This window comes from Oryctolagus cuniculus, chromosome 8 (assembly GCF_051225735.1).
Source record: "Oryctolagus cuniculus isolate XC-2025 breed Fujian yellow rabbit chromosome 8, ASM5122573v1, whole genome shotgun sequence".
Lineage (NCBI taxonomy): Eukaryota > Metazoa > Chordata > Mammalia > Lagomorpha > Leporidae > Oryctolagus > Oryctolagus cuniculus.
Genome location: NC_142874.1, coordinates 104,421,713 through 104,448,295, shown reverse-complemented (window position 1 = coordinate 104,448,295; position 26,583 = coordinate 104,421,713). Strand labels below are relative to the sequence as shown.

The window sequence follows — 26,583 nt, the reverse complement described above, 5'->3', positions numbered from 1 at the left end:
TGGCTTTTCCAGTCTATATTCTTACCAACAAGATATTGATTCCCTTTGTTCCACACCCTCATCAACATTTATTATATCTTGTCTTTTTTGTAATAACTGTCTTAATAGATGTGGGGTGATGTCTGATGGCTTTGACTTGCATTTCCCTGATGATTAGTGATATTGGGCTCCTTATCATATACCTCTTGGTTATATTTATATCTTTTTCAAGGAAATAACCATTCAATTGCCTTTGCCTATTTTCTTTTTTTTTTAAAATATATTTTTATTTGAAAGACAGAGTTACAGAAAGAGAGAGACAGAGTGAGAGATCTTCCATTTGCCGATTCATTCCCCAAATGGCCACAACAACCAGAGCTGGGCAGTCTGAAGCCAGGAGCCAGGAACTTCTTCTGGGTCTCCCACATGGGTACAAGGGCACAAGGATTTGGGCCATCTTCCACTGCTTTTCCAGGCACACAGCAGGTAGCTGGATTGGAAGTAGAGCCGCATGGACTCAAACCTGTGCTTATATGGAATGCCAGTGCTGCAGATGGTGGCTTTACCCACTATGCCACAGTGCTGTCCTTTGCCTATTTCCAATCAAGTTGCTTGGTTTTCCACTATTGAGTTGTAAGAGTTATTTTTTTTTTTTACAAATTTTGAGTAGTAACATTATCTTAGATGTGGTTTGCTAACATTTTTTCGCAGGCTTTTTGTTACCTTTTCATTTTATTAATTGTTTCCTGTGCTTTGCAAAAGTCTTTTTTACTTTATGTAGCCCTGTTATAATGTTTTACATTCTGCAGCCTGAACTTCTGCTATGATATCAAAAACTAAAAATTGCTAGCAGTAAGGGGTTTTCTCCCTATGTTCACTTACAGGATTTTTATGATATCAAAGCTTACATTTAGGTGATTTATCCATTTTCAGTTGATTTTCTGTATGATGTAGAGATCTAGTAAACTATATCAATCAAAACATATGGCACTGATGTAAAACCAAGAATTTAGCCAAAAGAGCAGAATAAAGAAACTGGAGGGGCCAGGGCAGTGGCACAGCAGGTTAAAATCCTGGCCGGAAGTGCTGGCATCGCCTTTCAGCACTGGTTCTAGTCCCAGCTGCTCCTCTTCCAATCCAGCTCTCTGCTATGGCCTGGGAAAGCAGTGGAAGATGGTCCAAGTTCTTGGGCCCTTGCACGCATGTGGGAGACCTGGAAGAGGCTCCTGACTCCTGGCTTCGGATCTGTGCAGCTCTGGCCATTGCGGCCATCTTCGGAGTGAACTAGCAGATGGAAGACCACTCTCTCTGTCTCTACCTCTCTCTGTAACTCTGTCTTTCAAATAAATAATATAAATAAATCTTAAAAAAAAAAAAAACCTGGAGATAAATCCAAATATAAAAAGTCAACTTCAGCTTAGGTTACCAAGAACACACAACAGGGAAGAGATAATTTCTTTAATACATGTTGCTGAGGAAACAATTTCTAGATACAGAAGAATGAAATCAGACTGGGTGGAGTTCCCAGCTCTTGCTCAGCCTGACCTCATTCCAGCTATTGTGGGCATTTGGGGAAAGAACAAACAGATGAAATTTCACTCTCCTGTCACTCTGTCTCTCTCTGCCTTTCAACCAACCAACCAACCAACCAAACAAAAAACTTTTATAAAGAACAGAGTGCTCTCCCTGTGTCTCTCTGCCTCCTGGCTTCTCATGTGATCATCCCTCTGCCATTTTGTAGCCTTACTGGATGCCTGCACTAATGTGGGTATCCAAGAATGGACAGTGAGCCTCTAAACTACAATCCAAAATAAACCTTTTCCCCTCATAAATTAGTCATTTCAGGTATTTTAATTAAAGTAACAAAATATGATTAAAATGCTAATGTTCTAAACATAATTTAGCAACAATGACCACTTAAGGATATTGGTGTTTATCCTTGTGGTTGATGGAGCTGTGGCTTCTTGTAATTGGTCAGCATTGCAAGAAGATATTGTTTTTTATATCAGTAGCTCAGGAAAATACTAAAATTCAAGATTTGAAATGTAGCTATTGAATACGTGACACTTTTGCACCTTTGTAAAGTAAAAAAAAAAAAAAAAAATCGTGTCAAACCACCATAAGTAGTTGTCCTGATATTTTGGGGTCCATTTATAGGCTGTATATTCTCTTCTATAAATTTATTTGTCTATCTTTATGCCAACATAATACCACTGTCAGTATTATAGCTTAATAGTTAGTCTTGAAATCAAATAGCACCACGCCTTCAAGGCTGTGCTTTTTTATGTTTTATTGACTATAGTGTATTTCTTAAATTCCTTTTGAATTTTGTAATCAATTGATCAGTCTCTACCAAAAAACTTGGTAGAATTTTTATTGATATTATATTTGATTTTAGATGATTTTGTGAAGAATGGATGTCTTAGAAATATTGAAAATAGAAATTTTTCTATCCATCATATGGTAAATATATATTTAGATCTACTTTTAGCTAAACAATATTTTGGAGTTTTCAGTGTATTGGTCTTTCATGTTTTCATCAGATTTACCTTTATATATTTCATGATTTTTAAAAAGATTTATTTTATTTACTTGAAGGGCAGATTAACAGAGAGAGATGGGTAGAGAAAGGAGAGAATGATCCTTACCTGCCAGTTCACTCCCTAGATGCCCCTCAGTGGTCAGGGCTGGGTAAAGCAGAAGTCAGGAGCCAGGAACTCCATCCTGGTCTCCCACAGTGGGTGACAGAGCCCTAAGTACTTCCCAGGTGGATTAGCAAGAAATGGCATTCAGAAGTGGAGCAGCCAGGCACTTCAAGTCGGAGCTTAACCTGCTGCCCTGAATTTCATAATTTTGATGCTGTTGTAAATAATATTTTTTCAATCTCTGATTTTATAGCTAGTATATAGAATAAATTAACTTTTTGTATATTGATATTATATCTTGCAACGTCACTAAACACACTTAGTTCCAGTAATTTCATATTTTCTAGCGCAATTATATCAAATGTAGATAGGTTTCTTTCCAAAATAGCTGTCTTTTCTGCATTATCCTTGCCTTATTGCATAGGCTGCCATCTTCAGCACAGTAGTGAACAGCAGTGGTAAGAGCAGACATCCCAGTTTTGTTCCTAATCTTCTGACTAAAGCATTTAATCTTTTACCATCATGTATGATATTAAGCATGTAATTTTCATAGATACCCTTTATCAGGTTGTAGAGTTCCTGTCTGTTTCTAGTTTGCTGAAGGATTTTCTCAGCAAATAATAGAATATGACAAATGCATTCTCTCTTTTTGCCAGATAAAACTTTTTTTTTTTTTTTTGACAGGCAGAGTTAAACAGTGAGAGAGAGGGAGAGAGAGAGAGAAAGGTCTTCCTTCCGTTGGTTCACCCCACAAATGGCCGCTATGGCCGGAGCGCTGTGCCCATCCAAAGCCAGCAGCCAGGTGCTTCCTCCTGGTCTCCTATGCGGGTGCAGGGCCCAAGCACTTGGGCCATTCTCCACTGCCCTCCTGGGGCACAGCAGAGAGCTGGACTGGAAGAGGAGCAACTGGGACAGAATCCAGCACCCCGACAGGGACTAGAACCCGGGGTGCCGGCGCTGCAGGCGGAGGATTAGCCTAGTGAGCCGTGGCGCCAGCCAGCCAGAAAACTTTATCAATTTTATTTATCTTCTCAAAGAACCAACTTTTTATTATATTTATCTTTCCACTGGTTATCTACTAATTCATTTGTTTCCATTCACATCTAAGTCATTTTATTTGCATTATACCGGGTTTTGTTTGCTTTTTCTTTTTGCAGTTTCAAAACATAGATTAGGGTGTTTTTATTTGCAGTCTTTCTTCCCCTCTCTTCCTCTAATAAAGATGTTTAGTGCTCTAAATTTGTCCCTAAGTATAACTTTTGGAAAATCCAATAAATTCATATATATATATATATATATATATAATTAATTTCAAAATATTCTATGTCCCTTTTTATTTACTATTTGACCCAAGGGTTAATGTGTATAGTCTGTTTTCCCAGTATTTAAGAGATTATCTAGCAATTTTTCTGTTATCAGTTTTTATTTTAATTGTATTTTTGTAAAGGTTTTATTAATTTATTCTGAGTGAGTTAGACACGGGTTGGGGGATGGGAGAGAGAGAGAGAGAAGCTCTTCCATTTGCTGGCTCCCTCCCCAAGTGGCCTCAACAGCTAGGGCTGTATCAAGATGAAACCAGGAGCCAGGCATGTCATCCAGGTCTCCCACATGCATGCAGAGACCCAAGCACTTGGACCATCCTCTGTTGCTTTTCCAGGTGCGTTAGCAGGGAGCTGGATGGGAAGTGGAGCAGCCGGGACAGGAACCACCACTCATATGGGATGCCAGCCTTGCATGCAGCAGCTAAACCTCCTACACAACACCAGCCCCTTATTTTAATCTGTTTTATCAGAGAATATACTTTGTGTGACTTTCATTCTTTATACTTATTAAGATTTGTTTGTGGCCCTAAATAGTCTCTCAGTAAATGTTCAGTGAACATAAGAAGAATGTATATTGTGATGTTATTGTATGGAATGGTCTCTAAATTTTAAATGGGTATTTAATAGCCTTCTTCATTCTTATTGAGTTTATGGCTGCTTGTTCTATTAGTATCGAGAGCTCTGCCTATAGTTTCATCAGTTTTTGCTTTGCATACTTTGAAGTATGTTATTAAATGCAAAAATTATATTTTTCTGTTCTTTTGAACAGCTCCTTTACCATTACCAGGTAAATGTCCTTATAGTTGGTAATAATCCTTGATATCTTTTTTGGCTATTGTTAATATCACATCTACTTTCTGTTAGTATTCACATTGTATATTTCTTTTAATCCATTGATTTTTCTTTAAAGAGTTTTCTATTCATGTGAAAAGCAGAGTGAAAGATGTTAAGACAGAGAGAGGGATGTTCCATTTACTGGTTTACTACTCAAATGATTGCAACAGCCAGGGCTGAGCCAGGCCAAAGACAAGAACTTCATCTGAGTTTTCCAAGCGGGTGACATGGGTCCAAGTACATGGGTCATCCTCTTCTGTTTTCCTAATCACATCAACAGTGAGCTGGATCAGAGCTGAGACAGCTGGACTGGAGCTGGCACTGTGATAGGAAATCCCAGTGTGGTGAGCAGCGGCTCTACCTGTGTCTACACAACACTGGCCCCATATCACTTTGTTTGTGACCTATGACTATACAGTTAGGTCATGCAGCTTGATCCAGTTTGGAAATATTTACCCTATAATTAGGCTATCAGGATTCCTGATTTCCATTTCAGCCAATTAATTTTAATTTGTATATGGTATTTGCCTATATTACCAAGTGATCAAGTAGATATTGACCAGCGAGCAGCTGCTGGATTGTCTTGCCACATAATCATGAATTTGGCTGATAAGGAAATAATAAACCCAAGTCGATTATCACAGTTTATTACTCCTTTTAGAGCAAGAAACATGATCTTCATGTTTGCAGTGGTTCCAATGGTTCCCCTGATTCCTCTTCCCCAAGTCCATTGGGGCAACATGGAGGGATTGTAGGCAAATACTGTGTGTATAGGCTTCTCTGTCAGGAAGAACATCCCTAATAGTTCAAGGAGACTGCTAAAACTTTTCCAAGCTTTGCCCCACAGAGAAATCATCCTCTTTATTTACTCTGGTCAGAAAAAAAAAAAAAAAATCTGTGCTGTCTCCTAGAGGGAGACACTATCTTCATTGCTTGGTAATTTCTCTGGGGAGGAAAGGGACACTTAAGCTTTGTTACTGTGTAATATAAGCAAATCTGTTCCCTGCTCTGGAGCAGCTTTGACGAAGCTGTCATTGCCCTTCGTTCGGAAGTCATGCAACCGTGAAAGACTCATGTGGAGTTTTCTCCCTCTGTCCCCCTACCTCCCATACATAATATGTTAAAATTATGTTAGAAAAATAGAAGTCATTGGGCACCTTTAGTACGAAGAGATGTAATACAGGAAGTTCGAGGCTTATGCAATGGTTGGAAGGACAGGGCTCGTAAATGTCTGAGAGGCCCACTGCTCCCTATCAGGATATATCTGAAAGTGCAGACAGCACAAGGAAGCTGATGCTGCAGATCTGTACTGCCTGTGGTATAAAAATGTTTAATTCTCAGGGGGATGCCTGAAAGCTATTGGCAAACCTCCAAGCTTCCAGCCTGCCGTCTGCCAGTGCCCTTGTGGCTGTCCTCAGCAGTGCCAGAGAATAATGGCTTAACTTACTCTTTTCATCCCAAATCTCATCCTGATGATTTTTATTGGCACAATCTGCTGGCACTGTAGAAATTTGGGGAGCATAGCACCCAGACTCTTCCCCTGTGTTTTAGCAGAGAATGCAGGTGAAGGAGGAAGATGCTACATTGACAGCAGACAATTTGTCCACTTTAATTAATGTGATTTTTTAATAGTGTTTCTCTTACAAACAATACTTTAGTAAATAAATCTTATGTACACCTTCCTTTGGCACATGTGAAAGAATTACCATTGGATAGATTCCTAGAAATGTATTGGCTCACAACGTGTGCTTATCTTACATCTTGATAGATGATACCAAATTATTCCCCAAAAGCAGTTACTTTCTAGGGAGTACAAAGGGAGAACAAGGCCGGCGCCGCAGCTCACTAGGCTAATCCTCCGCCTAGCGGCACCGGCACACCGGGTTCTAGTCCCGGTCGGGGCGCCGGATTCCGTCCCGGTTGCCCCTCTTCCAGGCCAGCCCTCTGCTGTGGCCAGGGAGTGCAGTGGAGGATGGCCCAGGTGCTTGGGTCCTACACCCCATGGGAGACCAGGAAAAGCACCTGGCTCCTGGCTCCTGGCTCCTGCCATCGGATCAGCGCGGTGCGCCGGCCGCAGCGCACCGGCCGCGGCGGCCATTGGAGGGTGAACCGACGGCAAAGGAAGACCTTTCTCTCTGTCTCTCTCTCTCACTGTCCACTCTGCCTGTCAAAAATAAAAAAAAATAAAATAAAAATAAAAAAAAGGGAGAACAAGCCTGTTTGCAAGTGATTAAGGAGTAGAAGTTAGTAACCAAGTGTCTTCTCATGAACATAGACTCATTGTGTTTGGGTGTTGATCTGTGAGGCAATGGATGGAAGAAGGTATGGTGACCCCTTGATACCTTATTACAAGTCCCAGTGCCTAACATCAGTCCCTTAACCATTGAAAGGTTGAATGTCTTTGATAGGTTTTGTATCTGCAGTTTTCACATGGGTTTTCCAATTTAATTGTCAGTGTAAGTCATGAAATAGGTATATTCTCACCGTCTTCCCTGATGAGCTGTTGGGGCTGAGCTGCCAACTTTTTGGAGATCATGTAGTTAATAAAGGAAAGGGATTTTTTAAAATAGCTGTAAAATGACAAAGCTGGTGTTCTTTTGTTTTGTATCTCTCAGAAACCTTCTTACTTGCCTGATAAACATGCTGAAGCCTCTTATTCTTTTACGACTGTTTTAATGTCTTCAGGGTTGCCATATCTATTGAAAAGAAGTTAGACTCTGGAAATATAAAGGGGTGATTTTTTTTTTTTTAATTTGACAAGTAGAGTTATAGACAGTGAGAGAGAGAGACAGAGAAAAAGGCCTTCTTTCCGTTGGTTCACCCTCCCAAATGGCTGCTATGTCTGGCGCTGCACCTATCCGAAGCCAGGAGCCAGGTAACTTCTTCCTGGTCTCCCATGTGGGTAAAGGTGCCCAAGCACTTAGGCCATCCTCCACTGCCCTCCTGGGCCACAGCAGAGAGCTGGACTGGAAGAAGGCAACCAGGACTAGAACCCTGGCGCCCATATGGGATGCTGGCGCCACAGGAGGAGGATTAACCAAGTGAGCCACGGTGCTGGCCCCCAAGGGTGAATTTGAGTTAAAGTTAAATTGCAGTTCCATCATTTACTCTCTGTGTGATTTTCGAGAAATTTATGTAAATTCTTTGAACTTTCATTCCAGCATCTATAAAACCAATATAATAATACATAATGGCAAATATGTTGTGAAAATTAGAGATAGTAAGTGACTTGTGTGTAGTGCAATATCACAGCATTAGTGATGTGTTCCTGCCATCATAGGACTAGAGATAGATTTTGTAATGAGCACATATTGAATGCTGTGAAACTAGATGCAAAAGTATACATGTATTATAAATGATACTATAGATGGTGTAAATAAGGACTGCTAAAGTTGATTTTTTTTAAACTCTTACATGTCAAATATTAAATCTGGCATACCTACCTTTCACAAATCAGAAGAAACTGAGTATAAAAAGGCAAAAATATTTGAAAATGAAAATATTAACTAGAAAAATATATGAACATAAAACCATGCAAATCCAGCCTAAAATAGAATTAGTTTACCTCCATTTTTCTTCATCAGAAAACTGGCTTGTAGCTTCCCATCACCATGTCTTTTCTTTCTTTCCCTAACACAAGTGACATAGGAAATCAGGAACTGCTTGAAAATCTTAGTAATGTGCTAGTGGTAGTCAGATTAGAACAAAGTACATATACTTTGTTTACTAAAAATACAATGCACTTTTATAATTTTCTAGATGTAGTACTGATGTGTTTAAATTATTCAAATACTTTGGCACCAGTTTTATGTTTTGTATTCCAAAGTATTTAACCTACATTTGACAATATAATCTTAGCACTACATTTCTAATTTGTTGATATTGAGTCTTACATAGGCAAACTGTATTTTTCAGATTTATAATACATAGAGACACCTACCTGTTTCTAATTCCTTTATGCTCAGAAATTTATCTGTTTTTTAAAAAATATTTTTACTTATTTGAAATACAGAGAGAGGTAGAGACACAGAAAGAGATAAGTCTTCCATCCGTTGGTTAACTCCCCAGATGACCTCAATGGCCAGAGCTGAGCCAATCCAAAGCCAGGAGTCAGGAGCTTCTTCTGGTTCTCCCAGCAAGTACAGGGGCCCAAGGACTTGGGCCATTTTGTACTGCTTTCCCAAGCCATAGCAGAGGGCTGGTTCAGAAGAGGAGCAGCCAGGACTAGAACAAACACACATATGAGATGCTGGTGCAGCGCTCCAGGCACAATCTGTAGTGCACGGTACCTATAAGGCAGTGCATGTGCGAGAGATGCTGGCGTTTCAGGCTGGAGCTTTAACCCGCTGTGCCACAGAGCCAGGCCCCCAGAAATTTATCTTTGAATAAAAGCAAAATTCTTGATGAATATAGAATGCTTAACAAATTTAAATATGAAGACATATGTTTAGAATTTATTAACAATGTGATGTCATTGTTTCTTCCTAATGAGTATGTTCCACAACTTGATGATACATAGGGTAGAATTCATATCTTAACTTTTTGCCATTATGAGTAAATTACATTTAATGTGTGTTATGAATAACTTATTATTACTTTTGTTTTTTTGATTATTTTGATTCATTTGAAAAGCAGAGTTAAAGAGAGAGAGGGGGAGAGAGAGAGAGAGAGAGCTTCCATCTGCTGGTTCATTCCCCAGATGGCTGCAACTACTTGGGCTTGGCCAGGCTAGAATCAGGAGCCAGGAGCTGCACGTGGGTCTCATGTGAGCGGCAGGAGTGTAAGACTTGGATCCTCTTTCACTCCTTTCTCACATGCATGAATAGGGAGGGTAGGGTCAAAAGTATAACTATGTTTCTGAATCTGTATACATGAAATACATGAATTTTATATATCTTAAATATTTTTTTTAAAAAACCACACCACAAACAACAAACCAAAAATAGAGAAACAAATGAAAAAAACCAGGGAGCTGGAACAGAAGTAGAACAGCTAGGACTCAAATAGGCATCCATATGTGGTGCTGTCATTGCAGGAGATGGCTTACCTACTGGGCCACAACACCAGCCCCTTACTTATGTTCTTATAATGCTATGCATCATTGGGCTGGCTCTGTGGCTCAGTGGGTTAAGTTACAGCCTGCAGTGCTGGCATCCCATGTGGGCCTTGGTTCAATCCCAACTGCTCCACTTCCTTGCTAATGCTCTTGGGGAAGCAGCAGAGGATGACCCAAGTCCTTGGGCCTCTGCACTCATGTGGGAAACCTGAAAGAAGCTCCTAGCTCCTGGCTTCAGCCTGGCCCAGCCCTGGTCATTTTGGCCACTTGAAGAGGGAAGCAGCAGATGGAATATCTCCCCCTCTGTAACTCTGCTTTCCAGTAAATAAATAAATAAATCTTTGAAAGGAAAATACTACACATCATTTCACAGTGAATTAAAAGCATGAATGAATAGCAAAACATAGATAATTTTTGATAATTTATTTACTGAAATTATAATATCTCCTCAAGATAGTAGTGACCAGTAATATATGTACTTTTGTACTCTGAATAGCATTGAAAAATCTCAAACTATAAGGGTTACTGTGACACTCATGGGTAACCAGGTCATAGTGTATAAATATTAATACTGACATTCATACTCTGGTTCAGCCTTTACATTTGTACATCAAAAATTATCTTTCAGAAAATATTATTACAGATGAATTTTTGCCTGAAGATATTTTCATGATTTTTTCCTTTTACATGTTGTTGAATAAAGGATTCCAGTAAATCGTAATAATCATTGGTAATAGAAGGGAACACAGATTGATCAATTTCAATTTTGTGCAGAAGGAAGATTTTACATATGAGTTTATTTATTTAGTTAGTTGTAGGTGCATCTGGTGTTCTGAAAGTGTACTGCATTTTAACCAAAATTGTTAGATTATATAAAATTAGTTATTGATTCAGTGTATAAAGACCTTTAGGGACAGTTAGCTGCTTTTGGACGTTCATGTATATTTTGATGTATACCTCAATATTTAATAGAGTAAACTTTTCTGATAGGTTAGTTGTAGTAACTCTTGAGCAGATAAATATGCAAATACAGTATGCTCTAAGGAAGGAGGGTGTATTCGTTTGTTGGGACTAAAAACTTCCACTACTGGATGGCTTAAGCAGCAGATAGTTGTTATCTCACAGTTTTAGGTGCACAAGTTTGAGATCGAAGTCCAGAGAGAGCTGGTTTCTTCTGAGGGCTCCAAGGAAAAGTGTGTTCCACTCCTCTGCCAGCTCTGCTGGTTTTCTGGCCATCTTCGGCTTTCCTACCTTATACAGTCACTCCTGGACCTCCGCTTTTATCTTCCCTTGGGTTTTTCCTGCTGTTTTGTGAGTGTGCACATTTCTCCTTTCTTTGAAACCAGTTGTATAGGAGTAAGTCCCGTCTATTCCATTATGATCTCATCTTAAGTAATTACGTCTGCAATAGGCCACTTCCCAAATAAGATCACATCCTAAGGTAATAGGAGCTAGGACGCCAACATGTAAACGCTTGGGATACTTATGGGGGTATTAAATACAAGAGTACTTCAAAAAGTTCAGGGAAAATGGAATTACAAATGCAAATTCTCTGTGAACTTTTTGAGGTACCTTGTACCTACCTTAACCTCCTTCTTAACCAAGACTCTGAAAGGTGAATTTGTCTTGTCCCTTCCTCTGGACTACATTTCAGTTCAAAACATGACGGAATTTGAATGAAAGACTACCCTCATCATCTTTTTGTTTTGAGGGAGTTTATAACACTTAAGAATAGTGCACACCACCAAGCTATTTTTAGGAGTGTTGGCTCCCTGCTTTTCTAACTGCTATTAAAGTTATTAAAGCTGATTATTGCAACATTGTTTTCTAAAAGTGTTTTTCAGGGATTTTAATGAACCAAACGTTAAAAGGACATGATTAAATAAATTCAAAGATCCTGAACAAGGAAGGCCAATAAAATTTCATGTGCGTCAGTCAGTATAACTAGCTGAGAAATAAACGGAAACTTATCCACTGAGTTAATTATTTCATTGGCTTTATTGATAATTGTAGGGCATAAACTAATGGACATTCTTCATTTACTTGTCAGCTTTTCTGTTTTAATGCATACAACATGGCAGGCACTGTTACAGACAGTTGTGATAGATGAGTGAAAAGAACAGGCGAGTGACCCTGCCATCTAGGAGCTTACACTGGGGATGGGAGGAGGCAATGAACATTGAATACGATAAAGAAATAATCTCAGTTTTGCAGTGTGTAAAATGGGAATGATAATTGGATCTAATATGTTTGTTTTGAGGAGTAAGTAGGATAGCATTTGTTTTTTTTTTTTTTCTTTTTTTTTTAATTTATTTACTTGCAAGGTAGAGTTACAGACAGTGAGAGGGAGAGACAGAGAGAAAGTTCTTCCTTCATTGATTCACTCCCCAGATGGCTGCAATGGCCAGAGCTGCGCCAATCCGAAGCCAGCAGCCAGGTGCCTCCTCCTGGTCTCCCATGCGGTTGCAGGAGCCCAAGCACCTGGGCCATCCTCCACTGCTATCCCAGGCCATAGCAGAGAGCTGAACTGGAAGAGGAGCAACCGGGACTAGAACCGGCACCCATATGGGATACGGGCACCACAGGTGGAGGATTAACCTAGTGCGCCACGACACCAGCCCCGGGATAACATTTATAAAGTTCCTGGCAGAGAACCTGTAATAGTGATGGTAATGTTAACTGCTGGGTATAATCCATGCTTGTCTATTACCACTTCTCCGTTATTAAGACTAGATGTCTTTTTCCTTATCAGTTAAGAAATAATGTAAAGGACCTCAGTAGCATAGCATGAGCATCGTCCTTAGGATATCAACTGTGACAAGTGTTATACATATATGAAAAGGAAAGATGTGCTGAACTTCAGTACAGTCGATACCTTTTATATATTCACATGTGCACACAAATACACACACCCACCAGCCAAACCAAAGTTTTTTGTTTTATTTGAAAACATTTATTATCCATGAACATATCTGAGTTAATGGTAGAATTTCTTAACAGTATGAAAAGTCATTTACTTTTTAATCTGGATTGGAAATTTTTGTTGATAAGTTCGTCAAAAAACTATGATAATCTTTTCACATTTACTATTTATATCTGTGTATTCTCTGAAAAAGAAATCAATGATCTTTTTTCTCTCTTTTCTTTTTAGAAACTTTTATTTAATAAATAAAAATTTTGAAAGTACAACTTTTGGATTATAGCAGTTCTTCCCCCCATTAACACCCTCCCACCCGCAAACCGTCCTATCTCCTAATCCCTCTCTCATCCAGTTCTCATTAAGATTCATTTTTAATTATCTTTATATACAGAAGATCGACTTAGTATATACTAATTAAAGATTTCAACAGATTGCACCCACACAGACACACAAAGTATAAAGTACTGTTTGAATACTAGTTTTACTGTTAATTCTCATAGTACAACACATTAAGGACAGAGATCCTACATGGGGAGTAAGTGACAGTGACTCCTGTTGTTGATTTAACAATTGACACTCTTATTTATGACGTCAGTAATCACCCGATGCTCTTGTCATGAGTTGCCAAGGCAATGGAAGCCTCCTGAGTTCACAAACTCCAATTGTTTTCAATGACACATTAATCCTCCCTGCAAGCCTTAAGATGACCAAAGTGAACAACCAAGCTTAGAATGCCTTATTTTTAGTTGCTTAGTTAATACCACATTTCTTTTCTGTCTTCTCCCTTCCTAGGGCTGAAATGTGAAATGGAACATGTCCTAATTTCTCCTCTTTTATGGTGGTATGCAACTTCAGGATGATTGCATATGCAAACAAAGGGTTAGTAAAACACCACATGTATATATCTATTTGGTTCAATCCTAAATTTATTTATTTTTATTTGAATGTCAGAGAGACAGAGACAAATAGAGATATCTTCCATTCACTGGTTCACATCCGAAAATGCTGACAATAGGCAGGACTGGGCCAGGCAAAAACCAGGAATCAGGGACCCAATCTGAGTCTCCCACATGGGTAACAGGAAGCCAAGGACTTGAGCCATCACCTGCTGTGTCCTAGAGAATGCATTATCAGGAAGCTGGAATTGGAAGTACAGGCAGGACTTTAACTTGGGCCTTTTGATGTGGAAAGTGGGGATATTGACTGCTGTACTAAACACCTATCCATGAACCCTAAATTTAAAATCATAAACACTTGGCAAAATCTGCAAGTTTCTTTGTTGTTGTTGTTGTTATACCACTCTAATTCTAAATATATCTGCATAACTCCATCATTTTTATGTTACTATATTTCTTCAGATTTTCATTGTTTTCCTTACAATAAAACCTTAAAATGTTGCTTGGCTTATCTGAGTTTTCCCTTTGACATATGATTCTGATTAAAATCATACACATAATGTGAAAAAATTAAAAAAAAGATTTTCTCCTTCAAAATACTAGACAATCTTTCTCTTCTTCTCTTTTTATTTTCTTTTTTAAAGATTTATTTATTTATGTGAAAGAGTTGGCCAGGGGAGAGATTTTCCACCTGCTGGTTTACTCCCCATAGGGTTGCAATGGCTAGGGCTGTGTGAGGTTGAAGCAAGGAGCCAGGAGTTTCATCTGGGTTTCCTGCTTGGGTGGCAGGGCCCAAGCACTTGGGCCATTTCTGCTGATTTTCCTAGGCCATTATCAGGGAGCTGGATTTGAAGTGGAGTAGCTAGGACAAGAACTGGCACCATTATGAGATGCCAGCATTGCAGGTGGCAGATTGACCTGCTGTGTCAGAATGTGCCGCTCTCTACTGTGCTTCTTGTTTCAGTTGTGTTTAATGTTAAAGAAAATTGTTTTGTTGCTTTATATTTATTTCTCAAAGAAAAGTAAAACACTGAAAATTATATATAAACTTATATATAAATTATATATAAAACAGTGAAATTGTATTTTTCAGTAGGTCCTAAAATTGTGTTCTAAGGAAATGGACAAAATATTTTGTAAAGAATAGTTTACCTTTTCTTGTTTTATTAGAGCTAATAAAACCTGAGACAAAATCTGATTAAACAAAACTGAGGTTTGTATATGTAGTTTTGTTCTGAACTGTTCTACTGGGTCTTGTGTGCTCTGTATTTTGAGACCTTTATTGCTTACTGAACTGTCCCAGGGAAAGTTTAGTTTTTATTACTCATTACTTGTGAAATAGCTGTTTCTAAAAGTAATTATGAGGATTCAATAGTGTAGGATCATCCATAGAACATGCAGATCATCAAATGAGGAACTGATTTATGAAACATGTTGGTTGGTGTCTGACACGGTAAAAAATGAAGAATTATTAATTGTTTTAATTATTGTCTTATTCATAAAATATTTTGTATACATTGAAGATGACTTTTTTAACTTAAGGAATGTCCTTTATTTTTTAATAAGTATTATTGGCAAAGGATATTTTACAAAAGCATTTGGTAGAGCAAAAATAATATATTTTCATATGTAATTTTATGCAAATATGTATATTATACATGCATGCACTATTTTAATTATATATAAGTATACATGCAATTACAAATTGATCTTAAGGGATTTAAAGATTTTTTCTTATAAATGTAGATTGCTGATTTCACAGCTTTTAAAATTTTGAAACAAGTTATTTGAAAGGTAGAAAGACTGAGAAAGTGAGAGAGGGGAGTCAGCGCAGTGGCATAGCAGGTAAAGCTATTGCCTGCAGTGCTGGCATCCCGTATGGGTGCTGGTTTGTGTCCTGGCTGCTCCACTTCTGATCCTGCTCTGTGCTATGGCCTGGGAAAGCAGTAGAGGATGGCCCAAGTTCTTGGGGCCCTGTACCCCATGGGAGACCCGTAAGAAGCTCCTGGCTCCTGTCTTTGGATCAGCGCAGTTCTGGCTGTTGTGGCTAATTGGGGAGTGAACCAGTGGATGGAAGACCTCCCTATCCCTGCCTCTCCTTCTCTCTCTGTGTAACTCTCTGATTTTCAAGTAAATAAATAAATCTTAAAAAAAAGAAGAGAGAGAGAGAGAGAGAGATAGTGAGAGAAGGTCAGAGTTGCAAAGACAGAGAAGGAAAAAGAGCTACCATCCACCAGTTCACTCTCCAAATACACAAAGGTAGGAGCTGGGCCAGTCTAAAGCCAGGAGCCTGGGACTTAATACAGGTCTTCCACATAGATTGTAGGGTCCCAAAAACTTGGCTGTCATCTGATGACTCTTAGGATGCAGGGTAGTAGGAAGCTGGAATTGGAAGCAGAGCCAGGATTTGAACTCTGGCATTCTGATATGGGATGCAAGCATCCCAAGCAGCCTCTTGACTGCTATAACACTCACCCTCACACCTTTAATTTTTGTACTAATCATTTAATTTTAATTTTCTCTTGGTAGTTTTCTAATTCAACATAATTTTTCGATTAGGAAATTCTGTGGAAAATATGAAATTCATCTTAAGACTGGATAGTTTGTTCTATACCTAAAGATTCTTGAGAATGAATTAAATACACCTTTGGGATTCCTTTCCGTAATGTAAGAAATGGGCCTTAGCTTGAAATAGTTTAAAAAGATTTAGTTTAAAAGAAATAGTTTAAAAGATTAGAAGGACATCTGGTTTGTATCTGTATCTCTCTGAGATACACTTAAACTCAGTGAACTTAATGTAATTTATGAAATTAAATTTATGAATATACTATAAAGCATAGTCTCATAATTATAAAGTATTTGCTTAATTTTCATATTGATATAAAATTTATTGTTTTAGAAACTCTTGGAGAACAATGGAAATATAGTTTCTGAAGCAATGATATCCAATAGAACTTTCTAGGCTATTACAATGCTGTCTGTGCACATAAAACAATTGAGCCTGCAAATTTGACATGTGACTCAAGACTTAAATTTTGGAGTTTATTTCATTTTTACAAATTTAAATGTCATCATTTGATTATTGTTTATAGACCTTGCCTGTACTCCTGTTGAACTATGGTGTTTTTGTTTGTTTGTTTGTTTTTGACAGGCAGAGTGGACAGTGAGAGAGACAGAGAAAAAGGTTTTCCTTTGCCGCTGGTTCACCCTCCAATGGCCGCCACCACCAGCACGCTGCGGCCAGCGCACCGCGCTGATGCTATGGCAGGAGCCAGGTACTTATCCTGGTCTCCCATGGGGTGCAGGGCCCAAGCACTTGGGCCATCCTCTACTGCACTCCCTGGCCACAGCAGAAAGCTGGCCTGGAAGAGGGGCAACCAGGACAGTCTGGAGCCCTGACCAGGACTAGAACCCAGTGTGCCGGCGCTGCAAGGCAGAGGATTAGCCTAGTGAGCTGCGGCGCTGGCTGAACTATGGTGTTTTACATTTTTTTGTTGAACTCTTTATGTAGTAGAACATTAAGCCCTTGATTCTAATATATATTGAAAATGTTATCCCAAAATAAAAAAAAATAAAGAGGAAAGAAAGTAAATAATCACATGTATTAATGACTGTTATTGGACCACACAGTACTAAAGATTTTAACTTTTTTTTCCTGTATGCTTCTACTTTTGTTTAGTCATTGAGTTATTGCCACTATCATTTTATTACCTGTTTCATATATTTAGACACAGAACATTCATTTAAAAACAATAATAGCAAAAAAGTTGTATCATGATTTTTAATATAAATTTTGGAATTAACTGTATCTCAAAACATTAGATCACAACTGCAGCCAAATTGGAAATCTCTACCTGTCAATTATGATATAAAGTGCATTTTATATGTCATTGTCTCACTATATGAACTCTGTATTATGATAGTCGGATTTGTTTGTTATGATGATTTTCAGACATTTGAAGGTGAAGACTAGGATAATTACTGCAAACTTCACACAGGCACACAGCAAATAATCCATAGAGGAAAGAATAGGCACAAATGGAAGAAACATTTAGCTGTTCTATTGGCCATGTTCACCTTTTTTCAAAGACCAATAGAGAACATGTAATGAAACCTCAATTTTCAATCCAGGCAGGTGCTATTATAACACCGTAGTATGTTGCACAAATGTCGATATCTTCTGATTAAATTAATTATGATCATCTGCTCACAGATGTGATATGACTTCTGCAATTTGTTGGCAGAAACACACATATTTACTCTGGAAAAAAACAATTTCCTTTCATTTGATGTGGGCAATAGCAAACTGCATTATTTACTATCACTAATCTGAAGAATCATTTCGAACTTTGAAAAATCTACGAACTGCAGAGTTCCTGAGCAGCAGCAGAGTGTCCACAGCTGTCCTTGTTGAGATTAATCACAGTAAACCTCTGACAAATCGTGTTGAAAAGGGATCTCAGAATTAACGGAAGCAGAGAAACTGAAATGGAAGGCCTGGCTGCTGCATTTTAAAGATGAAAAACAACAACAACAAAATTTAGAGGGTACAATCAATACCAGAAACCAATTTACTAGACAAAAGACTTAACACCAGGAAGACATATTTTATAAACAATGAAAGCTTTGTGCCTCTTCCGTTCTTTCCTTATGTATTGAGTATATGAAGATTGGCAAGCACTGCACCCAAAATTTGTATAAAGACAGTTTTTCATGTGTGTTTCATATTTCTGCAGGTTTGAAAACAGACATAGTCTTTGCTTTTGTTTTTGAAAATCATTGCTTTCAATAATGCTTGTTTGTATAGCATTCAGGCTAGGAATGTCTTTTTACAATACATGTCTAGCAAAAGGCAGGTTGGTTTACAGCCTTAAAATCTTGAGATAGATTTTCCTTGTGCAACAAAGGATGGACATGGCTATTGCCTGTTATAAAAGACTCAGTGTCTGTAAGGTCAACCTCTTGAAAAACGACCCATTGTGCGTGCAGATGTCACTTGGGTTTCTTTATCAACCTGTGGTAATGGGAGATCAGGGGCCTCCTTGAGAACTCCCATTCCCCTTGCTGCTGCTATCCCTAAGAGTAATAAAGTCCTTTGTTTCTGACCCAGAAATCTGATGTCTTTTGCCAGTGTTCATGAAAATGACGTTAACTTGACAGAGATATTAGCTCCTCATTCTTAAAAGTTTCTTTGTACTTCAAAATGATGGAAAGCTTACTTGATCATATAATGTTTTTTTTTTTTTAAATGGTCTGGTTTTATAGATTAAGCCAGAATATGTATGATGTACACAGATATAATTATCAAGTATGCATATATGGAAAGTGTTTATCTGCAGAATTAGTAATATATTTAAAGTTATCTACCAAAACCTTTTCTATCTATAAAAATGTGCACTTTATAAGTTATGTTCTCTTACATAAATAACAATTAAAGATTGTGTTTTGCTATAAATGTGTGAAAATGAGCATATAGAAAGAAAATATTTACTTCCCTAGTACTTTTGAAGAGAGGTTGTTTCATTTCTATAACAGAAGATATTGCTAAGAAAATTCAGGTTTCCAGAATGACAATAACCTTATCACTATATGTTAAATATTATATTTTTGGTCCAAGGGTTTAGAATAAAAGTTCCAGTTTCTATGGGTAAGGATTTCAGCTGGGATTTAGCTAGATTCTCTATTTGGGATCTTACGGTACTGCAGTCCCTGTGTGTCATCCGATGGTCCTCATCCTACCTCAGATAATCATTGGCGAAGTCACTTTCTTGTATCTACAAAAAATATGGAGCTTCAGTTTCAAGGCCATTTGCTTTATTCTGATTGAGTCAGAACCATGCAAGATACAATGTTTTGGTTTTTAAAAATTAACTCAGATAGAACTGATTACCAAGGTAATCGTATGTTATTTCATCATATTTGGTTTCCACCACTCAGAGGAAGGAGAATATTCAAGGCTTACAAACCAAAGGATGGATTAGATGCCATTTCAGAGTTTTGCCTACTACAGTGATGAATATATATGTTATCATTAAAATGTGCATCATTAATAGATAATACTAATTTAAAATGAGATAATGTATAGTTTCAAACCACACAGGTATTTTATTATCATTACACTCCAAATATGCCTAATATTTTAATCCAGAAAACAATGTCCTCACTTATTATTCGGCCTTTCCAATTTCCTTTACTCTTTATTACATTCCACTTGGTCCTTGATTTTGTGCTTTGGTAAAATGCAGCAGTGTGCCTTTTAATGTGAGTAGTCTATTGTTTAGAAACTTCAATCTATTCTATAATGAAAATAGGTTATTCTCTAGCCTTATCTATACATATATCCTCACTCTATGATTTTGTTCATTTTGTTCTCTGTTTATGGGATTCTTTGCCTACTTCACCCCATTTGTTCTGATAACATCATATTAAAATCCAATACTTGCATCAAATGTTACTGCTTCTGAGATAGAATCCTGGATTCCTGTAGTTATCTGTAATAGCTACATCTTGGTATGTACACTGTATTTGGCCATAATAGAGTGATGATCAATTTTCTTTATTATGCCATATACATTTTACTTAGAATTTGTTATGACAGCATTTCTCACTAAATAATAAGAACACTGAGGATAGAAACCAGGTCATATTTATATCAGGTTCCTTTTTCCATGCTTAATAAGAGTTGCATTGTTTTACTTTTCTTTTTTACTCTAGTTTATATCTCAAATTTAGCTAGCTAATGAGTTATTTAATCATCTTAGACATTGTATGGATAGATACTAAAAAATTTTATAAATAAAAATATACTGAATCAAGATAAATGGAGTCCTCACAGCTTCCTCCTGCCTGGCGCTGGGGTCAGTGTTTCCTGGGAGCATGGCCCCCAAGTGCCCGTCTTCGCTCCTTCCTCACGCGAAGAAGCCAAGAGCAGCTCCTGGCCCGAGGCCGGCGGACACATCAGACTCTCCGGGTTTGTTAACGGCAGAAAAAGAACAAGAAGAAGCAATTGAACATATTGATGAAGTACAAAATGAAATAGACAGACTTAATGAACAAGCCATTGAGGAGATTTTGAAAGTAGAACAGAAATATAACAAACTCCACCAATCATTTTTTTCAGAAGAGGTCAGAACTGATCACCAAAATCCCAAATTTTTGGGTAACAACATTTGTCAGCCATCCACAAGTGTCTGCACTGCTTGGGGAGGAGGATGAAGAGGCGCTGCATTATCTGACCAGAGTGGAAGTACAGAATTTGAAGATATTAAATCAGGTTACAGAATAGATTTTTATTTTGATGAAAATCCTTACTTTGATAATAAAGTTCTCTCCAAAGAATTTCATCTGAATGGGAGTGGTGATCCATCTTCAAAGTCCACCGAAATCAAATGGAAATGTGGAAAGGATTTGATGAAACGTTCAAGTGGAACGCAGAACAAAGCCAGCAGGAAGAGGCAGCACAAGGAGCCAGAGAGCTTCTTCACCTGGTTTACTGACCATTCTGACGCGGGTGAGGATGAGTTAGGAGAGGTCATCAAGGATGATATCTGGCCGAATCCATTACAGTACTACTTGGTTCCTGATATGGATGATGAAGAAGGGGAAGGAGAAGAAGATGATGATGATGATGAAGAAGAAGGGTTGGAAGACATTGATGAGGAAGGTGACGAGGATGAAGGGGAGGAAGATGAGGATGAGGATGAAGGGGAAGAAGGGGAGGAGGATGAAGGAGAAGATGACTAATAGAAAACACTGATGGATTCCAACTTTTTTTTTTTCTCCAGTCCCTGGGACCAAATTGCCATCTTTTTATTTTTTTTCCCTCTTGTGCTCAGTCGCCCTGTTTTTGAGGTCTCTTTTCTCTACACCATGGTTCTCACCTTATTGTGGGGAAAATACCTGAAGCAGAATACAATGGGAAAAGAATCTCTACCCCTTTCTGTTCCAAATTCATTTTATCCCTCTTGTCTCGACAAAAACTGTATGGAATCAACACCACCGTGCTCTGCGGGAAAAAGAAACCCTCCTGCTCCTGGCTCTGCTGGAAGCTGGAGGGTGCCAGGCCCCTGTGTAGTAGTGCATAGAATTCTATCTTTTCTCCTCCTTTCTCTGTATATTGGCTCAGAGATTACACTGTGTCTCTATGTGAATATGGACAGTTAGCATTTACCAACATGTGTCTGTCTACTTTCTCTTGTTTAAAAAAAGAAAAAAAGACTTTAAAAAATGGGGTTATAGAAGGTCAGCAAAGGGTGGGTTTGAGATGTTTGGGTGGGTTAAGTGGGCATTTTGACAACATGGCTTCTCCTTTGGCATGTTTAATTGTGATGTTTAACGGACATCCTTGCAGTTGAAGATGACACTTTTAGATAAAGTTCTCTCCTAATGATGACTTGAGCCCTGCCACTCGATGGGAGAATCAGCAGAACCTGTAGGATCTTATTTGGAATTGACATTCTCTATTGTAATTTTGTTCCTGTTTATTTTTAAATTTTCTTTTTGTTTCACTGGAAAAGAAAGATGCTCAGTTTTAAACGTTAAAAGTGTACAAGTTGCTTTGTTACAATAAAACTAAATGTGTACAAAAAAAGATAAATGCAACCCAGTGAAATGTGTGCTTTAGTGATCACTGGCATGCTTGAGTCATTGGTCTTAAAATATTCAACTCATGTTTTTTCACACCTCAGTTGAGTGACATAGGAGTCATATTGCTAAGTGAGATCTTTGATTCCAGAAGAAAAGTCATGCTTAGTTATCTAGAACCTCAGTTTAAATATGAGTTAAGGAAACTGTCATTCTGTCTGAATCTGAAATTCTGCCACTCTTCTGATGTCATTCCTGATCTTCTTATCTAAAACATTTGTAAAGAGCATTTGAACAACTATCAAGTGCTACTTTATACTAACTACTTGCACATATTCATACATGTATAAATGAATAAGTATATTGAAAGTGATAAATTTTAATTTTTTTCTAGCACTGACATTTTGATAGTGAGGTTATTGATCTGCTTCAGTTTCTAGAATGGACAAGTTTATGCTACTCATTGTACCACTTGAATCATTTGCTTCTAAACCAATAACAGTACCTAAAAGTCAAACCAATAATTAATGCAAGCAATACAATTCTCATCTGCTAATATCATTGTTAACATGATATTTGCTGATAAAAAGGGTGCCCATTTATAATATGCAGGCAAATAATACCAGAGCTAGAATATGTAACACGGTTGGCCAACAGACTTATATCTGTTTGCAATAATGAAAAAGGGAAAATTGAATCTCAAAACAATGAACTCAGTTAATATACTTTTTTTAAGATTTATTTATTTATTTATTTCACCAGCACTTAAGCTTTCTGGAGTTTAAAAAGCAAAGACAGGCTTTTTCTAAAACATTAAATTCAGTTCTTATATCATAGGAATATTTCATATTTATGTCTGTTTATTACTAAACAAAGTCTCATGTTGATATTTTGTATTATTTTGAATTAAGAAAACTATTTTCTGTTTTATGCTATACACTCATACACACACAAAATGGAAGTTCAAAAAGTTCATGGAAAGTAGAATTAAAAGTATATTTTCATATGCAAAGAAGATGTATTATGAAACAGTCATCGATATATTTCAAAAAAATTGTACCAAAATAAACTCAGACTTTTAATTACATATTCCATGAACTTTTTGAAGCATCTGTATGTGTGTACATATATATATATAGAACATACCACATATTAGTATATTCATCTACATAAAATAAAAAAGATCTTCAATCTCATAAGAGGAAGAGACATTTTATCTTCCTACATAGAATCAGCTCATTTATTATGGAAGACTTCATAAATATATTAAATACTACTGGTTGTCCTCACTTTTTTTCTGTTTTAATACTTTTTCCCTTTCCTCTCTTCTTTCTTTTTGAGTTTCTTTTATGTGATAGGTACAAGTAAGCCAATAGCAAATATTTCTATTGCTAGTTCAGTGAAAGTACAATTTAAAATTACTGAGTTTATTTACAACTAAAATGCTTTAAATATTAAAGCAATAAAACATTTTGACCCCCCTCAAATATTTGTTTCAAGGTAAAATGTTGGATTACAGAAAACTTTCTAGAAGTAATCTAGAAGGTAACTAGAGTACGATACCAAATAGATTAATTTTGTTAATGGTGAAAAGCATATCCTAAAATTTCTGTTGATAATTTAGTAGGACAATATACTGGGAGAGTAGGGAATAGTTCATCATCTGAAAGACAAGATAATCACAGAAAGCAACCATTAATTTTTGCCTTTCTAATGAACAAAGGGAGAAAATGAGTTAAAGTCAATTTATTAGAGCTACCTCTGAAAAGAAACTTAGGCAGTATAACATAAAACTTCCAAGATTTATGATGCACGTAACTCCATTTTAAAGCAGGGTAATTCCACATTAAAACAAAGCTCATATAATTTTCTGGGACTGACCTCTAAGGCACTTTATTCTCTCCAATAAAAAGAGGTCACTCTTCGAACAGCTTACGTATTTTTGCTTTGAAATTCAATACAGTCTTGTAGGCAGAATATATGGCTCCCTACTTGGTTGGATTTGAGAAACCAAATGTCACAAAATGTCTGTTTTGAGAAGACACCGTGCCCTAAATATTTGTGTGTGGAGTCATTCCAGCTGGAGCGGAAGTAAATCTGTTAAAAAACATTGAGCCAGTCCCTTATCAGCTACCAGCGTATTAGCTGGATTAATTACCTAAGAAGGGTCAGAGTGGTGAGGCCCAAGATACAGCATTCATATGTTTTGACAGAGGAGTTACAAGAAGTGTTTGGCCTCTGACTTAGAAAGAATAAAATGAAACACAGCATCCTGATAATGAATTCTGAACACCCTGGGAGCAATAATACTCTCAAGCAAACCTTGAGATCACACCAAGGGGCATGATGGTAACACAGCAAAGGGAGTGAGGTGCTGGAAAAATCCTCACACAGCATTTTGCACATAGTCCTGAGCCTGCCCAAAAGTATAGCGTAGTTCTTTGATACAAGTCCCAGAAACCTACATTTGCTCACTTCATGAAAAAAAAAAAAAAGAAAAGAAAAGAAAAACTGTTTGTTGGAAGTAAGGTGGTAGGTAGTTCACAGAGTTTAAAAAAAGGCCAAATAAGGCAGAAGTTGGGCAGAAACATGGTCATGTCCAGAAAACTAAAGTAGAAGGTGGGCTAGCTACATAATTACTGGATATAGTGCAAAATGAAAATGTAGGTCTCTTCGTTTAGAAATTATGGAGAATTTCAAAAAGGTGACAGCAGAATATCACAACAAATGTAGGACCCTTATAAGAGTTGCACTGCAGGGGATTAAGCTGCCGCCTGTGACAGTGGCATCTCAAATGAACTCCAGTTCCAGTCCCTGCTGTTCTGCTTCCAGTCCAGCTCTCAACTAATGCACCTGGGAAAGCAGCAAAGATGGTTCAAATGCTTGGGCCTCTGCCACTCATGGGAAGAACTGGAAGGAGTTCCAGGCTGCTGGCTTGGGCCTGGCAGCAGATGGAAGATATTTCTCTCTCTCTCTCTCTCTCTCTCTCTCTCTCTCTCTCTCTCTCCTCTTTCTTCTCTCCTCTCTTCATTTCTATTTCTATAACTCTGCCTTTCAAATAAAATATATAAATCTTAAAATCAACAATATTGGGGCTGCGCTGTGGCAATAGGTTAAAGCCTCAGCCTGCAGCACCAGCATCCCCTATAGGCGCCAGTTTGAGTCCCAGCTGCTCCTCTTCCAATCCAGCTCTCTGCTATGGCCTGGGAAAGCAGTGGAAAATGCTTCAAGTCCTTGGGCCCCTGCACCCACATGGGAGACCCAGAAGAAGCTCCTGGCTCCTGGCTTTGGAACAGCTCATCTCTGGCCGTTGCTGTCATTTGGGGAGTGAACCTGCAGAATGGAATCTCTCTCTCTCTCTCTCTCTGGCTCTACCTCTCTCTGTAACTCTGTCTTTCAAATAAATAAAGTAAATCTTTAAACAACAACAAAGCCAAAGAGCCAAACCTTATGAGACAGTACAGAGGAAAAATCCCTGGATAGCAGGAAACAATGGAAAAGCTCTTCAAGTCTCCACCATTAGAGTAAATCATCTACCAAGGTGTTCTGTCATTGTGTTATATTTCTCAAGACAAATTTCTGAGAACCAAAGTCTGTAGGCCACGTCCAAGTCACATGGCCACATGTGCTTGAGCCACTTCCACTCATGTGGGAGATTCTGGTGGAGTTCTGTCTGGTTTTGCCTGACCCAGTCCTGGTTCTTGCAGATGTTTGGGGAGTGAAGCAGTGGATGAAAGATCTCCCCACCACCCACCCACCCACTCCTGCCATACCACCATCATTCTGCCTTTGAAATAAATTGAAATAATAAACATTTAAAAATAAAATACGGGCCAGCACTGTGATGCAGTGGGTAAAGCCAGTGTCTGCAACAACCAGCATTCCATATGGGTGCCTCCACTTCTGAACCAGCCCCCTGCTAATGTACCTAGGAAAGCAACAGAAGATGGCTCAAGTACTTGGACACCTGCCACCAATGTGGAAGACCTGGACAGAGTTCTGGGCTCCTGGCTTTGGCCCGATCTAGCCCTTGTTGCAGCCATTTGGGGAGTGATCCAGCAAATAGAAGATCTCAATCTCTCTCTCTTTCTCTCTCTCTCTCTCTCTTTCTCTCTTTCCCTCCTTCCATTTGTTGCTCTGTCAAATAAATAATAATTAAATAAAAATAAAACTGGTTTCAGTTAAATTTCTCAGTATAATGGACTTTTTTTTTAACCATACTGTTGACAAATGAGAAATGCTTTACATTAAAACAAAATTAAAAGATCATAGATATTACTCTAAGGTCAAATTAGCTTTTATCATCTAATAGGTATGTATTTATGACTTTCAGAGTCTGGCTTAATGA

The 26,583-nt window shown here is 37.9% G+C and overlaps 1 protein-coding gene and 1 pseudogene across 7 annotated transcripts in view; both read left to right on the top strand.

The window, feature by feature from the left end:
- The window catches only part of CCSER1 (coiled-coil serine rich protein 1), a 1,433,531-nt gene that overhangs the window by 451,616 nt on the left and 955,332 nt on the right, over positions 1-26,583 (top strand). The gene's annotated exons all lie outside the window — the stretch shown is intronic.
- LOC127483165 (protein SET-like) lies at positions 20,513-22,242 on the top strand (annotated as a pseudogene). Its single transcript, XR_016212574.1, has one exon. The product of XR_016212574.1 is annotated as a protein SET-like (transcript).